Here is an 18,660-nt window from a genome sequence, read left to right on the forward strand (position 1 = left end):
GGATTTCTCAATCAAATTTCCATCAAATTTCCAAGCATCAAAGATTAAGATTCAATTGGATTTTCCACAGTTTTGGTGACCTAAATCCACTCCATATATATACTAAACTTATAAAGATTGCAGAGGAGAGAATTTGGTGGCGGAAGAACCCTACAGCGACTGAAAAAAATCCGTGGCATACAAGGAACATACAAACCCGAATCTCAGCCAATTCAAGCGATTCTAAGGAGTCCAATTGATTCATCGGCATTCTCTGGAATCAACTGCATCACTACCATTGGTTTCAATGCACGAAATCGACTAGATACGGCCACGGTTTGCACTAAAAGTTTTTGAATTCAATTGCACTCATACAATCATCATAAATAACATATGAGTATATATTCTTGATCGTGAGAATGATTGGCAATTTTCTGTGCTATTTAATTTGTGTTTGGTCGCGGATTAGAGGTTGTGCCATGTTTAGGGTTTTGAGCTTTCGAAATTAGGGGCCCCTTGCAGGAACGATTTTAGGTCAAATTAAAGGTTTCATTAGAATCATAAGGTCTGTTATATTTAATTTATGCTATTCCTTGGTATTGTTTGGTGTTTATTTACAGGATTTAAGGGATGATAGCTACGACAACGGTAAAAAACCGTGGGCAAAAGTGTGCCCGTTTCTGAAAGTGCAGCGAGGAAGAAGAATTCCAAACATGCGCTTTTTTTTTTTTTTTTAAAAAAATGTTGCTTAAATGGTTTGAGACTCCCCTAATCATCAGCGCGTGTGCATTGGCTTAGTGGAATGGGAGATTATGAAGAGTCTGTGAGGTACAAGGGCGTGGGTTCGGTCCCCACCCCCTTCATTTTTTTTCTTCCATATTTCATCTTAACCAATCCGGTGCAGGTGTATGGTTCAGGCCTACGTTGCGCCTCTCCTTTCCAACCATCTGATCATGCCCATCTTGGATCCAACGCACCCAGATACGCTTCCTCACCATGGTCCCTCATGCGCTTGCAGCACTGGATTACAGCTAAGAAATTTTTTAATTCTTTTATTTTAATTATACAACTTAGTTATTTATTCATTTGTTTATATTTATTTTATTTTTTTTCTTTCAAAACTATTTTAAATATTCCTTTCCAATTAAATTTGTTGCTAATTTTCTTTTCTTCATAAAATATAAAAAATAAAAAATATCTTATTTAACTATTAATAATAATTTAGATGATTAAATGTTTAATTAAATTGTTTAAATAACTTAATTAATTACAAATATTTTTATTAATTGTTTAAAATTACATATTAGGGTTAGGATATTTAATCGAATTTTATTTTCACCGATTTAATTAATTAGGTTGAAAAACAATAATTAATTAATCTGGTTTTATTTATTCTATTAACCATGGCTAACTTGTGCTCGAATCAGGGTTTGTCGTTCGATCAGTCATGCACTAAAAATTTTCCTTTTTCTTTGTGCGGCTTTTCAGGGTTACCATCAGCGTTCGTCCGACTACGCGTCATATCAGATCAAAAAGCTAAGTCCTTGATTTAATTATTATTTTAAATATCATTTTATTTTTGCCTTATAAAATAATTAGGGTTTACTTTCAAACGTCAATGAACTCCTCCTACACTTACCCTTCTGTTTATTTTTCCTTTGCCAATTTTCAGGGTTAACCAATCGGTCAAAACTCGAATGTTCGGTAACCCTAAAATTTATTCTATTTTTAATTTCCTTTTATTATTACTTATGTCAAACTATTTGCTTTGTTGGGGTTTTTATTCTTATTGCTTTTTCCCCCATCCCCATGGTATATTATGTAACTGCTCCTGGAATGTATTGTGTGGCCTTGAAGGCACTTAACACTGTTTTATATTATTCAATTGCGTGGTTAGTAATTTAGGGAGTGTAACCTCGAACTGAATTTAGAATAACTATTTACAAGATAATTTTCTGAATTAATCACGTGATTGTGCACCCACACACCTTTTATGGTAACCTCTCTTGTTGCCTGTTGCCTTGTTGCCTTGTGTTTTTCAGTGCAGAATAGCCAAGTCCCTCCAATACGAGGATACCTCAGCAATGTTGCCCTCGGTTCATTCTTAAGATCATAAGTCCCAATGATGCTGCCTTCGATTCGCTAATATGATCTCGTCCCTCGAAGTTGCCTACGAAATGCTGAGGTGTCCTCTGGTTGCCTAATAATGATGGCTATTTTGATCCTTCCCTTAGACTACCTGCCCCTCTATGGCAGGGACAGTCTTGTGGCGAACGATGATTCGACGACCCTTTAACCTCCAAATAAAAGGACTTCCCTACCCTCCTATGGTATGGATAGCCCTTAATTGCATGCTCTGTTTTAAAATTCCCTTTTCTACCCTTTTCTCAAAAAACTCTAATAAGGCTACGCTCATTTACGAGCTAAAGTCCTTATTTTCTTCTTCTACATTTCTAAACTTTTGGTTTCAAAACTAAAGAGCAAAGCAATTAAGAGCCCATGGACAACCATGGATGTAAAGGGTGCCTTACACCTTCCCTTTGTATAAATTACCCCCCGAACTCAGTTTTCTTTTAAAAGGTTTTTTTTCTGTTCTTTTAGCCTTTCTATAATTTGGATAAAATAAAAGTCGATGGCGACTCTTGCTTACCGTACATTTCGATAAAGTCAGTTCACCGTATTACACACCCCTTTTTCAAATAAATTCAAAAAGGTTACGCTTAGTTACAAGCTAAAGTCCTTATTCAAATATTTTTAATTCACACACGACACTCTTTCGAACATTTCAAACAAACAAAGTGAGCTAAGCAATTAAGAGCCCATGGATAACCATGGATACAAAGGGTGCTTACACCTTCCCTTTGTATAATCTACCCCGAACTCAAAATCTTTAAAAAGGTCTTTCCTGTTCTTTTTACCTTTCCTAATTGGATAAAATAAAAGTCGGTGGCGACTCTTGCTCACCGCAACATTTGTTTGCGAAATTAAAAGTCAGTTCTCCCACCGTATTACATATAGTCAACCTATTATTGGTGTTTAGTGCATTTTTAACCTTTTCAGATCATTATCTGAATCATCTACAGACAGACTTCCTCTGGGAGTACTTTTTCAAAAAGTATCCAAAAATTTTGGAAAAAATAATAGTTAATCATGAAAACAATTTAAAACAAACAAGTATAGATTAGTTTGGATCATCTTTGTATTCCACCCGCTGCAGAAAACATTTTCCTGTCCTCAGACAACAAATTAATTGAGTGTTGCAAATATGTCCTTGCCCTGCCCTAATTTCCTTGCTTAGCCCATCTGTGGAACCTAGCTGCTCTAGGTGCACTAGGTTCCGCTTAGCATGCCTCAACTTCAAACTGCACTGGACACAACGTGTAGCACACTTAGCACGCCCTCTGTGATAGCAGCAGGACCTGTTATTTTCTATGTATTTTTACTTTTTGTGCACATTTGTATTGGGGATCAATAAACCTAATGCATCACAATATTCAAAATGTATTAAGAAGTTAGGTGTGCGCAAATAAACCAAAAAAATGAAATTTCACTATTGGAGCCCCGTCAAATATCTAATTTTGACCCCCAACAACCCAAATCAAATAGAAAATATCACACATATATATCATACAATGTTTATTCCATCAAAACCCTACTGAATCATCACATAAATCATCAATCTATTCTAAATCTAAGAACATGTTTATCATACCAAAACCCCATGAACATAAACATTCAAACTCATATTTGCACGTACACATCATACATGAAATTCATCAATAAAAAATAAAGCACGAATTTCATAACAATCACAACGATTGTCATAGATTTCACACAACTTTTTCTCAAAAATATGCAAGCTTAAACAATAGTGAAAAAATGGAAAAACCTATAGGAAAGTGAGGAGCCCTCTCTACCCTTCAAGCATTTGACACCAATATTAGAGTAATTTTCCCCCTTAACTTAATTTTTCGGCAGCAAATCTAAGGTCTTGGCTATGACTTCTCCCACCTAGAGTTCTATTTAGGTCTTGTCTCTTTCCCCACTTTCATGTATCATATACAACTCTCCACTCCCTTTACTTTATCTATTTAAATGACGTACTATTATTTTTCATAATTCTACATCTTTCCCTCAATTATAGGTAACTCTCCCCTTAACCCACCAATTTTATAAAAATACTACTTTCCACCTCATATCTCAATATTTCCATTTTATCTATTATTTTAATTAAATAAAATCTAGGCTTAATATGTGTTTTAGTCCCTTAACTTAATTTAATGTTCCACTTTAGTCCCTTAACTTAAAAACGTTACAAGTTAGTTCCTTAACTTCACTTCTGTTACCCTACTTGGTCCCTTCCGTCAATTTCTAGCAAAAAAACATTAAGTTCTGGTGTCGTGGAAGAACAGCAAATCTCAACGTCCAAATGTGACTCGACATTTGTATAATAAAGTAGGGTTTCCACTTAATATATCCTTATTATGATCATCTTTATGGAACCTACTTAAGTGGAAACCCTACTTAATAGTACAAATACTTAGACACATTTGGACTTTGAGTCTTATTGTACATCCACATCACCAGAACTTAATGTTTTTTTCTTTTAGAAATTGATGGAAGGGGCCTAATACGATAACTGAAGTGAAGTTATGGGACTAACTTGTAACGTTTTTTAGTTAAAGGACTAAAGCAGAACGTTAAATTAAGTTAAGAGACTTGGGGACTAAAAATCTAATAAACCTCAATTAAATCACATCAATCACATAAAGCATTTTATCACTAAAATAAATTAATTAAAAATAATTAAAATCGATTAAATAATTAATTGAAATTCGGGGTGTTAAAACTCTCTCCCATTTATAGAATTTTCACCCTCGAAAACTACCTGAACGAAAAAGCTTCGGATAAGACTATCTCATCCGACTCTTTAGCTCCTACGTCATGCATCCTCCAACAGGTCCTCCCCAAATTAGCTTCACCAACATGATCTCTTTACCTCTCAAGTGTTTCACCTCTCGATCATCATTTTGCAATGGTGATGCCTATGCAGTCAAATTATCTCTCACTTGCACATCATCCATTTGAATCACATAAGACGGATCATGAATATACTTATGAGTTTGAGACACATGAAACACACTGTTAAGATTCTAAAGAGATGGTGGTAAAGCAACTCTGCATGACACTTCTCCTACTCTCTTCATAATCTGATAAGGACCAATAAAACAAGGTGTGAGCTTTCAAGATTTCAATGCACAACCAACACCATTAACCAGAGTGACTTTCAAGAACATATAATCTCCCTCTCGGAATTCAAGTGATTTCCTCCTCTTATGATGATAACTCTTATGTCTACTACGCAATGCCTTCATCTTCTCTTAAATCATCTTAATCTTCTCAATAGTCTTCTAATCAATATTTAGTCCAAGCATAACACTTTCACCTGAATCATACCATCACTAAGGTGTCCTACACCTTTTACCATACAAAGCTTCAAAATATGTCATTCCAATACTAGAATGGAAATGGTTGTTACAACTAAACTCAATAAGCGGTGAGTAAATGTCTCAAACACCTCCTTGCTATAAGACACAAGCTCTAACAGATCTTCTAAAGATTGAGTTGTCCTCACGGTCTGACCGTCTGTCTGCGGATGATAGGTAGAAATAAACTTAAACTTGGTTCCCAAGTCTTCCTGCAAACTCTTCCATAACCTCGATGTGAACCTCAGATTTCTATCTAAAACATTAATCAAAAGAATACCATGCAACTTGACCATCTGTTCAATATAAACCTCAGCTAGCTTTTGTAACGGATAATTGATCTTTATCAGAATATAATAAGCCGAATTAGTTAATCTATCCACACAAAAAAAACCAAATTGAATCACTCCCTTTAGAAGCCTTAAGAAAACTCATCACAAAATCCATAAATATAATATCCCACTTCCACTCAGGAATACCTAGTGGTTGCATCAATCTAGATGGTTTCTGATGCTTGATCTTTGACTTCTGAGAAGTTAAACAAGAATACACAAACTTGATAACATCTTGTGTGAACTTCCTTCTACACCTCAATTCTCCTTAACAATGTTGTTCAAAATTTCCTTCAGATATTCCTTTGGCAAATGATAGCATCTTGAGGGAATCAATTCATTCCTCTAAGCCTCACACAACTCATCGTCCCACAAGAACAATCCACGTCCATTATGCAGATATGATTAACACATAAATGAATGCTTGATGAAAATAGTATACCGCTACAAACAAGATCAAACACTTACCAATTGGTTTCTACATTTCCATAATTTTCAATTTGGGTTATCAATGGTGCTTAACACCCACATCTTCATTGCCTTGTTACAACCACATATTGGCAAGCCCTGTCCAAAAGAGTTACTAATGTGTCATACCCCAAAATTTTCCCATCATATTTCAAGATATTTTGGCTCATATGATCTTCAGCTACTCAAGGCCACACAAGAAATGGGCATAACTATTTGTCTCCTAAGCAACAAGCCTACAACTAGGGTTTTGGCTTCTCTCAAGGAAATTGGACTTCCAAGGCTACAATTTAACTTCATGGCTTCTCACATGCCTCAAAGAATCCTCACACCGAATTTCAAGCTCGGATTCACAAGATTGCTCAGTCAACAGCTCAAATGACCAACAGTCGACCAGTTTGACCTAAAAGTCAACTATGGTCAACTTACAGTCAAAACTTCTGATTTTTGGTCAACATCAACAATTTTGAGGTTATATTCATCATTTGATCAAGGGTTGATCATGATTCAGCAATAAAAGCTCCAAAATCATCAAAACTCCAAGTTTTTAAATTAGGGTTTTTTAGGAGGAAGTCAACTGGACTTTGACCAGCCATAACTTTCTCATAATTCATCAGAAATTTCCCAACCAAAGCTCACTCCCAAGGAAATTGGATTCTCTACAACTTTGATGTTAGGCCTAATCCCAAGAAATACTTCATTTGAGAGATATGGGCTAAAACATTACAGGTCCTTCTAGAAGTTCCCAAAAAGCTATTTTTTGTCACGGGCCATATCTTCAATATAAAATCTCCAAATGTAAAATAAATTCCAAAGTAGGTTGCAGAGGACATTTTGAGCTTTCCAAAAAGTTCTAGAATAACTTCATAGGATAAATATTGAGTGAGTTATGATTGTCAGAAGTTGGGGAAATTTGAGGAAATGCATAAAACCCTAAATGACAAAGTTCAAAATTTTAAGTAATGGACCCATATTTTTATGTTGTTCACGTGATTTCAAGCTTATAGGAGGCCCATAAATCTATTTATCTTTATTTTATGGTTTTTATTTCTTTTAATTTGAATTTATTCACTTAAATTTAAATAAAATCAAATCATAATTAAATGATGAAAATTTATGTGGTTATTTTTTCTATTTTTTTAATCAGCTTAAAAATCATGTTGGGACCCATAAGACAATCTCATGCAATACTTCATGATTTTATTCTTTTATTTTTGAATTTTATTCATTTAAATTCAAAATTAAATCAAGTAAAATTAAGATTTAATTGTCAAATATTATGAGATTGATTTGGTAGAGTCAAATGGCCTAGATTACACGTGAAAAGGTGTGGAAAATAGCATGGGACCAATTTAGAAAGATTTCATGCAAGAATCAAAAAACCAAATTTGTTCCAATCAAATCTCTTGTTTCCTCTACAATGTTTCAACCCTAATCTCACCCTTATATATTGTTCACAATGCTCAGCCTCATGACCACGTAATCCTTGCCTCAAAAGCAACCCTAAAACTCACAAAATTTATTAAGTTTAGGACAAATTCGCACCTCTTGCTCCTAGCATTTCCAAAGCCTCTCACTGATTCCATTATACTCCTGAGGCATTATAGGGTGAGTCCAGGTAATATGTGATATGTAATAGTGTCCAGAATTCATGCATCATGATCACCATATTCGTTCATATTTTCAAAATTTGTTTTACGTATACCCTTGCGTTTTAATATGATTTGTTAATGTTAATGAGTTTCTGGCATGTGTTAGAGGAGATTTGAATCATTGGAGTGGAGCTATAACATCCATACTGTGTGTTGCCATTGTTAGGGCATGAAGCACACTCGCGATCGGTTTCACATTTACAGGCATTTCCAGGCCAAACAGCCACCACCATTCGATTCGCACGGCCTTTTTCAGTGGATCTGGGCTTTCCTGATGTTCGTTTAATGCGTTTTTCTGAGTTTTGAGTTTTCAGGTTTTTTGGCTACGAAGTTTAGTAGCTAATGGCGCATCAGTTTGGTAGCTAATCCTGGGGATAACAATGAAGGAGATAATGAATAGTGTTATGGACTCTTTGACCCTGCATGGGGAATCACTATTGGTCGGTCAAACTTTCTATGCTCTCTCTCCAACTCTCACTGGTTGGTCAGGCGCGTATGGGGCCCACGCATGAGAATTTGGATTCCATTATTTTGACTCTCATATTATTTCTTTTGTGTCTCCTTTACAGAAAATCAAGATAGCACAACTGGTATGGATGGCAGATTTATGACCAAAGGGACCTGGAATCAAATCCCAGCGTCCACGGTCCTTTTTCTCATTTTTTTGTTATGTTTTCTCCTTGTTTTTCTTACTTCTTTTTTATAATTAACCCACTAACCAAATCATTAACTAATTAATCACAAGATTAGTCTTACCATTAACCTAATTAATTAGTTTATTACTTAGGATAATTAATCAATTTTCTTTTAGTTAATTTTTCCCTAATTAGATAAACAATTAACCGGTAGGTGTCGTCCATTAACACGCATTCGGCCATTGGCAAAAAAAAACAATTTAATTAAAATTAGGTTTTTAGCCAAAAATGATTAATTTGATTAATTAGGTTTTTTAGCCAAGTAGATTTTTAACCGATTTAATTAATTAAGGTTTTTTTAACCCGTTAGGTTTTTTAACTGATCTAATATTAAATTTAAGATTTAACTAAATAAAATTAATTTAGACTTTTAAGTTTGATTAATTAAATTAGTTAGTTAGGTTTCTACCTTTAACCCTGATTTTATTTCTCACCCTAATGTCAATTTTTCTTGCGATCTTCTCTTCTCTTCTCAAACTCCAATGATTGTCGCATGTATGTTTAATTTCCGTTATTATTATTTAAATTCTAGAAGGTGTATAGGTTGCAATTTTCCGTGATGTAATAGTAATTAGGGCCTTTCCCATTCGCACTTTACTTTTCTGCACTCTCCCATTTTTGGTTGTGTATCCCCCATCCCGAAGCCTTGTAATAGCGTAGGATTTTCTTTTCCGAATTTTTACTTTCCGCCCCTATAAACTATTTAGATGTATGCTAATAGGATTGTATGACAAGATTTAAAATCAATCGTTAGATCGCTAACACAAGGATTAATATAATTGAATACAACATACTTCTCACACATTCACCTTTTGGGTAATCCTCTCTTCTGCTGCCTTTCGAATAATAATCAAGTCCTTCGAACGTGAGGATACCTTAGCATATGCTGCCTACGATTCAAAATCATCATAGTCCCTTCGGAATAAAGATTATAATCCATTCGAGTTGCCTGCGATGAAATGATCTCGTCCCTCGATGTTGTCTTCGATTAAATGATGATAGTCCTTTCGATTGCTAAGGTATCCTTACTTGTTGCCTTATGACTATTCCCATCCAATGCATAGGACTTCCTACCCTATTTATGGTATGGATAGCCCCTATGACTACGCGATGACACTTCGATGTCCCTTTACATCCAATGTATAGGACTGTCTACCCTTATATGGTATGGCTAGTACTATCGCTCAAGGAAAGTCTTTAGAATAGAAAATACCTTACGAACTCAGGGTAGGTAACTCTTAAGTATTTGCTCACAACAAATCAAATGCTTTTCACCCCCCGTTTTTTAACATTGTCTTTTCAGACATTTTCAAAAATGAAATTGTTTTTCTAAACACACACTGCACTATCAAACAATTCAAACAAATAAAGTGAGCTAAGCAATTAAGAGCCCATGGATAACCATGTATACAAAGGGTGCTTACACATTACCTTGGTATAACATACCCCCCAAACTCAATCTCTTTCAAAGGTCTTTCTTGTTCTTTTTTGCCTTTCCTAAATTGGATAAAATAAAAGTTGGTGGTGACTCTTGCTCATCGCATAATTTGTTTGCAAAATAAAATAAAAAGTCAGTTCTCCCACCGTATTACATAATGGATGATGGATTACTACCACCGATGATTGAGACAAAGAACACGAGTTGGATGAAGAGAGAAACAGGAACGATGAACCCTATCAAATTTTTATTCCACTGCTGGATGAAGAGAGAAAGGGGGCGGTGAACCCTATATACACAAACAAGAAGGGGAACGATGGATGCACATGGAATGAGAAGTATATGATACCACATTGTCATTGCCACAATGAAAATTTTTAAAACACAAAAGCCACGTTCGAAAAAAATGGGGAATCTGGATGAACAAATGGCATTTGGGGGGGTTTAGTGAGGGAACCTGGATAAGTTAGAGGGGATTAAAAAAAAATCTTTTTCAGGGGCTAAAAATAATACTCGCTAACATTACAGGGGAATTTCGTATATATAACCCAAAATAATATCATGTCATTCAACAAAAGCTTTTAAAAATTTCTTGGCCTAGTCATTCAACCTTTCATGAAACATGTGTTAAAAAATTTATGACCATTTAAATGAATTTGGTTTGAGGATAAATAAAAAGATAAGTCGGGGAGAGTTAATAAGTGTCAAAATTATGTAAAATATGTAGTCATCATTATACTTATGTATCAATTACGACCATGGTGTAATTCAACTTAAGCTTTAATATTGATGATTCTTTGTTCTTAATGCTTGTTTTGGACCAGTTACCTAAAACATATTCTTATGGTATGACTTGACATTTGGGAGGTGTTGGTCGTTACTAGGTCCAAGTCTCCATCTATTAGATGCTAATACCTATAGATAGGGTTATGTTTAATATCCATGAAAATAATGATAATTGATATCTTTATTCACGGTTGGAAAATTAATGATGTTGCATTGGTTAATATGGTGAGAGATCACCCATCAGGTAATATAATTGATCTCACGTCGTTGACTCAAAGATGAGTTGGGCAACATGTGAGAGTATTAATAGTTTAGTAGAAGAGCATATTACTGACAAATGGTTATACGTTAGGATAAGGATGATGAAATCTAACCCTACCAATTTTTCTCACTATTAAGACTGAAATCTCAATTTATTTTATATCATTTTAGTTTCCCCAACCAAACAACTCTAAATAACCTTTTACTTAAAATCCTAAAAACGGCTGAACAATCTTTTAAACACAAGCAGTCTATGTGGATACGAATATACGATAATATTGCACTTTCTATTTTGTACTAAAACGGGTTGAAACAAGCTTCTTGAATAATCTCTTTCGAATTTGAGAATTATCACAACATGTTATAGTTCCACAAAATTGTTCTGATATTGATTTCATACGTTTAAGACATAAAAGAGATTCTTTTACATTTACTCCAACATTCCTTTAGACGAGGAATATCCAAGACTCATTCAATTTAAATTAATCATTTAATTTAACCTTGATGAATTAAATCACTTTTGCATTAAAATTTTTTAGTCCTTCACTAAGATCATGATGAACATCATCCTAATCATAAGAGGAACATATGTGAATCGTAAAATTAACATTATTTTTTCACTTTAAATAACTTGTATGAAGTGAAATCTTATGATTCTCAATGATCATAAGCATAAAAAATTGTCTTATTACAATTTAGATACAAAGTGATATAAAACTATCTAACTTCAATCGTTTAAGCTTGTTATATTTAAAATATCAATACAATTTTAGCCTCAACAACAATATAAGTACACCATCAAACTAAGAATTATAACTAAAGTAATTTAAACGTTCAAAATAAATAAAAGAGTATGAACATACACAACAAGTACATATAAAACATTTAAGTTCTTACAAAAATATCAAAAAGGTTAAATGCGATGTTACTCTATAATCTTTAAGATCTTAACTATACTTAGAAGAACGTCTATCATATATTTTATAGAGAGTATAAACTAAATCCTAACACAATGATTACGTGGTATAAAAACATGTTTATGGAAAATATATCTAACTCACACGAGTATAAAATCTAGTCCATATTTTTCAAACATCCTTGTTTAAGATTCCACAATGTTTTGAAAATTTTCATTGGCATTTACAAAGTATATGACATCATTTTTGAAATCTTCAACTATACTATTTTTCAGTGAAATGTTTTTTTTGTGTACTTCAATATGCTCTACAATGAAATCTTTAGTTGTTTAGGTTTAATTATTTTTTGTCCCACATATTTTACCCAAGATTAACTTTAGTCACATAATTTAAGAAAAAACCATTTACGTCCTTAAAATTTTTAAAACGTGTCATATTAGTCATATCCATTCAAGGGTCAGGAACAATGTCAAATTTTGCTTATGCAACAAATTACGTGTAATAGTGGACTTTTGCGATCAATTTAGAGACTGTATAATCAATGAATAAAATATGTTTTTTTTGGATTCCATGCATATACCTTCATCTTCTCCATAAAATCCCATGGCCACAGAGCTAATCACTAGATGGGCTTGGATGGTGTGCTGATGCAAGATGTAAAGTGGTGGCTTATGATTCACGACAACTGAAGATTCATGAGAGAAATTATCCTACTCATGATTTAAAGTTGACTGCGGTTATGTTTGTGTTAAAGATATGGAGGCTATGGTTCCATATTCGAAGTATTCTGTGATCACAATAGTTTAAAGTACCTGTTTGATCATAAAGAATTAAATATGAGGCAACTGAGATGGTTAGAGTTCCTAAAGGATTATAACTTTAGCTTGAATTATCATCCCGGAAAGGCTAATGTCGTGGCTGATGTTGTTATATTCAATATAAAAATATTAAAAACCTAATTTTTTGATAGTATTGCAGGCAATAGTTCTACTACAACGAGTATGTTACAAAGCAATTGTATCCACTTTGTTGTTTATGCAACAATTGGTAAATGTCAATTATATTTTATTCTATTCAGCACCCTATACAATTCTAAACAATGATTTTCATTAAAATAATAAAAAGTTAAAAAAAAAGGGTAAAAAATTTATTTTTGGATCATGAGCTCATCATGTGAAATGTGAACGCCGCAATTCCATCAATCTTAGATTTGTTTTTTCATGCTGATATATGATTATTTGTTCGAGAATTTGAATTTGGCATAGCGAGGCTACACTTGTCCTTTCAAGACGAATCATTAATGTCCTTATTAATAGTTTTTTTATTCTTTCCATATTAATCCAATCATCATGTACGTAACTATGAATGTCATTTCATCCATTGATTATCGAAAACAAGCATTAATGACCCTATTTTTTGTAGATAATTGTTGTCCTTTGTTAATTATCGATTCACTGACTGTGTTAACTCATTTACTGAGTTTAAAGACTGAGTCACTAGGGTTTATGGGCGATTATCTCCTTTCAGCAAGCCCATTATATTTCCGCAGCATCACCACATGTGGTTTCCTCCTTGGAAGAACACATTCTTTTGAAAGATATCCATAACACCCACATTATATATAGAGATCCTCATATTTCACTTGATACCATTTTCCATTTATGATTATACTGTTAATATTAGAAATAGTGAAAAGAGAAAGCGGCTAGGGTTTCCATTAGAAAAATAACAAAGTATCAAATACAAGGTTTACTAAGTTAATATATAGTAAAATATAAATAGACAATAATACCCTTAGCCCAACTATAATAAAAGCCCATTGCACATTATCTAACATCTCCCTTCAAACTCACGATGCATGAAGCATTGAGAGTTTGTCAACCAAGAATCGAAAACGTTTGATAGAATGAGTTTTTGTGAACAAATCAGCAATCTGTGAAGCGGAAGAAATAAATGGCAAAGTAATGGTGCCATGCTGAAAGTGATGACGAGTGAGATGACAATCAATCTCGATGTGTTTTGTACGTTCATGAAAAACCGAGTTATGAGCAATTTGAATGGCACTCTTATTATCACAATACATAGGAGTTGGTTCAGAAAGAGAGACACCCATGTCAGAGAGTAACCAACGCAACCAAACTATTTCTGCGGTGGTGGAAGCCATCGCACGATACTCTGCTTCGGTAGAAGAGCGAGATACAATATCCTGCTTTTTACTCTTCCAAGAGATAAGAGAGTCTCCAAGAAAGATACAAAACCCTGTAGTAGATTTACGATCAACAGGATCACCAGCCCAATCAGCATCAGAGTAAGCACGTAATGATAAGGAAGAGGTTGACGGGAACAAGAGACTTTGAAATTGCGTTCCTCGGAGATAGCGCAGAATACGAAGAACAGCGGCCCAGTGTACTGTAGTAGGTGAAATAACAAACTGACTCACAACATGAACTGCATAAGCAATATCAGGTCTAGTAATAGTAAGGTATACCAAACTTCCAACCAAAGTACGATACAAGGTGGGATCTGGTAGAATAATTCCATCCGAAGAAGTATATTTCACATTTGGCTCAAGAGGGCTATCTGCTGCCCGAGTATCAGATAAGCGAGCTTGCTCAAGAATGTTAGCAATGTACTTTGATTGAGAAAGAAGGTAACCTCTAGGAGAGTAGGCAACTTCAATCCCTAAAAAATAACGAAGAATGCCTAAATCCTTCATCTCAAACTGCTTAGATAATTGTAACTTCAACTTATTAATCTCATCAACATCATCACCTGTAATAATCATATCATCAACATACAAGGAAAGTATAATGGGACCGTGAGAAGTGGCTCGGACAAATAAAGCAGAGTCATGATCACTAGGGTGGAATCCAAGAGATGTAATCACATTAGAAAACTTCTCAAACCAAGCTCGTGGAGCTTGTTTCAAACCATACAGAGCTTTCTTTAACTTATACACTTCCCCTTGATTATGAGAAACACCTTGAGGAGGAATCATATAAACTTCCTCAAGAAGATCACCATTCAAAAATGCATTTTTTACATCCATTTGAGAGATATGCCACTGACGAATAGATGCAATAGCAATAAGAGTGCGAATAGTGGTCATCTTGGCCACAGGAGCAAAAGTTTCTTCATAATCCATACCATATTGTTGAGAAAATCCCTTAGCAACAAGACGAGCTTTATATCGCTCAACTGACCCATCAGATTTGGTTTTGATCTTGTATACCCAACGAGATCCAATAGCACGTTTTCCCGGTGGAAGAGGTACTAAGTCCCAAGTATCTGTCTTGTGCAAAGCAGCAAGTTCCTCTGCCATAGCCTGTTGCCAAAGAGGATCAAGTATAGCTTCTTTATAGGAAGATGGCTCAGACAAACTATGAATAGAGGTTAGAAAAGAAGCAAAAGAAGTAAAATAAGTGGAATAAACAAAATCAGGCAATTTAGTAGACTTACAATCACGGGAAGGATAACGATGAGGAGGAGGGGGAGGGGGAGGTGGTGGTGCTGTTATATGTGGAGTAGGATCAACAATCACAAGCGGTTGTTGGGAAGCCGTGGGGACAAGAGAGACATCTGCATCTGGAGTAATAGTAGTATCAACCCTGCAGTTCTCAACATTACAATCACTAGAAATATCACCATCAAAGGAAAAAGGATCAATATTAATAAGTTCGGACCTAGTATGAGTATGCAAATCAGAAGAAAGAGAGTAAAACGGTATATGTTCAAGAAAGACAACATGACGAGAAACATACATTTTATTTTTAGTAGGATCATAACAACGATAACCCTTTTGACCATCCCCGTAACCAATAAAAACACATATTGCAGAACGAGGAGACAGTTTGCTACGTTCTACTTGTGGAAGAAGAACAAAACAAGTAGAACCAAAGACTTTTAAGTAAGAATAATCAGGAGTACAACCATATAAAGTTTCAAAAGGAGACAAACCTGAGGTGACGGATGATGGAATTCTATTAATGACATGGACAACGGTACAAATTGCTTCACCCCAAAATTCACTTGGAACCGAAGCAGACAACAAAAGAGAACGGGCAGTTTCAACAATATGGCGATGCTTTCTTTCAGCAACACCATTTTGTTGAGGAGTATCAGTACAAGAACTCTGATGAATAGTACCATCACTAGCAAGTAACTCAGAGAATTTATTAGAGGTATACTCACCACCTAAATCACAACGAAAACACTTTATAACAACATTATGTTGAGTTTTAATCATAGCCCGGAAAGTACGATAAATATCAAAAAATTCAGAACGATTTTTCATAAGATAGACCCAACAATAACGAGTATAATCGTCAATAAAAGAGACATAATATCTAGATCCACCTTTGGTAAGAACCGGTGATGAACCCCACACATCAGAATGAATTAGATCAAAAGGGGCATTTGAAACAGAAATACTTTTATTAAATGGCAAAGCCGAAAATTTAGCAAGCTTACAACCACAACAATCAGAAATGTCACTAGTTTTCAACTTTCCTAAAGCTCCAGTAGAAGCCAAATATTTTAGTCTAGAGGCAGAAACATGTCCAAGCCGAGAATACCATAAATAAAAATTAGTAGAAGATGAATTCAAACGAAATGATGATAAATCAGCAATTGATGTTGTGGCTGCAGTGTCTGGAACCTTCAATTGATCCAAAACATATAGTCCCCCCTGTCTACGGCCTGTCCCAATCTTCCTCCCGGATTGTGAATCCTGCACATAACAAGATGTGGAAGAAAACACAACTGAATAACCAGAATCACACAATTGACTAACAGAAGCAAGACTCAAAGTGAGATTAGGAATATAATAAACATCAGATAAAGATAAGTTTGTTGTAGAGACAGACCCTACACCTGCTACTGGCATGGGAGTACCATCGGCAGTCAAGACAGACGTGGATGATGCAAGATTTAAAGATGCAAAGGACTTATGATCATATGACATATGATGTGATGCACCAGAATCAAAAATCCATATGGAAGAAGATATACCTGACAAGTTAGAGGGGGTCAAACCTTTAACAGAAGAGGCAGACATAACATGTGGTTGAGTGGCAAGAAACTTTTGAAACTGCTCAGCAAGATCAGATACTTGTGAAGTAGTCTCAGATGGGTATACATGACCAATACCATAACCAGGAGGAGTAACTATAGAAGGAGCACCAGTAACAACATGTGAAGATTGAGTCTTAAAATTCTTTCTTCCCGACTTCAATAATTTTGGACATTGTGCTTTCCAATGCCCCTTTTCCTTGCAAAAAGAACATTCATCAATACCAACTCTTCCTTGTGGTTTTCCTTTGTTAAAAGGAGCAACAAAGACAGATGGAGAAGGCAAGATATTACCTCTCTCATGATGTGAATGAGAGTGAGACTTGAGTCTTATTTCTTCTGCCAACAACTCATTAACTATTGAATCAACACTAGGAAGAGGAGTGCGATGCAAAATAGACCCACGAAGCCCTTCAAAATCATCTCGAAGAGCCATCAAAAATTGAACCAACCGTTGCTCTTCTCTACGATCAATGTATGCTTTGAAAGCACGTAATTCATCTGACTCAGTGAGTGCCAATTGATCCCACAAATTTGACATTGCCGAATAAAATTCTTGAATAGTCATATTATTCTGCTTTAGGGCCCGAATATCAATCTCTAACTGATACTGTTTTGCAAAATTAGATGTAACATACAAACGTTTCAAATGATTCCAAACTTCCTTAGCAATATCATATTTTGTAAGTTGCATGCCTATCGTCTGAGAAACTGAATTATTAATCCAGGTAAGAATCTTTGAATTATTAACCTCCCATGTTTCTAATTCCTTCTCATATTTCCCATCCTTTTTATCGGTAGGCTTAAGAGAGGTTCCATCAACATAACTCCACATTCTCTTTCCCTTCAAGAAATTTTTCATTACATAACTCCAATGTGAATAATTTTTTCCATTCAATTGAACACTAATAGATTGAAGAGAGTCATCTTTATCACTAGCCATTGTGAGAGAACAATATTATTTGATCAAATAATAATAAGAACACTTCTTTCAAATTTTGAGAATACAAATTCAATTAGCCAAATGACTTTCAATGGCTAGAAACAAGTTCACGTACAGTAGACAAACCAAAGATCATCATGAACAGTATTTCCAAATTCAATAAACAGTAGCCAAGTGACTTTCAATGAGTAGAAACAAATTCACACACAGTAAACCAAACAATTATCACCCCACTATTGTACCGGTACGTTCACAGTAACGTCAACAAACTAAAATAAAATAAACTGATGCAAATTTATACCACCTAATAACAATTGCAAAGAGAAGTGGAAGCAACAAAAATATACCGTATAACCGAACCTGAATTAACCATGCTCTGTGATACCATGTTAATATTAGAAATAGTGAAAAGAGAAAGCGGCTAGGGTTTTTCCATTAGAAAAATAACAAAGTATCAAATACAAGGTTTACTAAGTTAATATATAGTAAAATATAAATAGACAATAATACCCTTAGCCCAACTATAATAAAAGCCCATTGCACATTATCTAACATATATGACCAACAACCACATTCGTAATATAAACTTCCACGAACATACTAACAAATCTTTCATGAATAACTTTCAAAGTG

Source organism: Vicia villosa, linkage group LG3 (genome assembly GCF_029867415.1).
Source record: "Vicia villosa cultivar HV-30 ecotype Madison, WI linkage group LG3, Vvil1.0, whole genome shotgun sequence".
Lineage (NCBI taxonomy): Eukaryota > Viridiplantae > Streptophyta > Magnoliopsida > Fabales > Fabaceae > Vicia > Vicia villosa.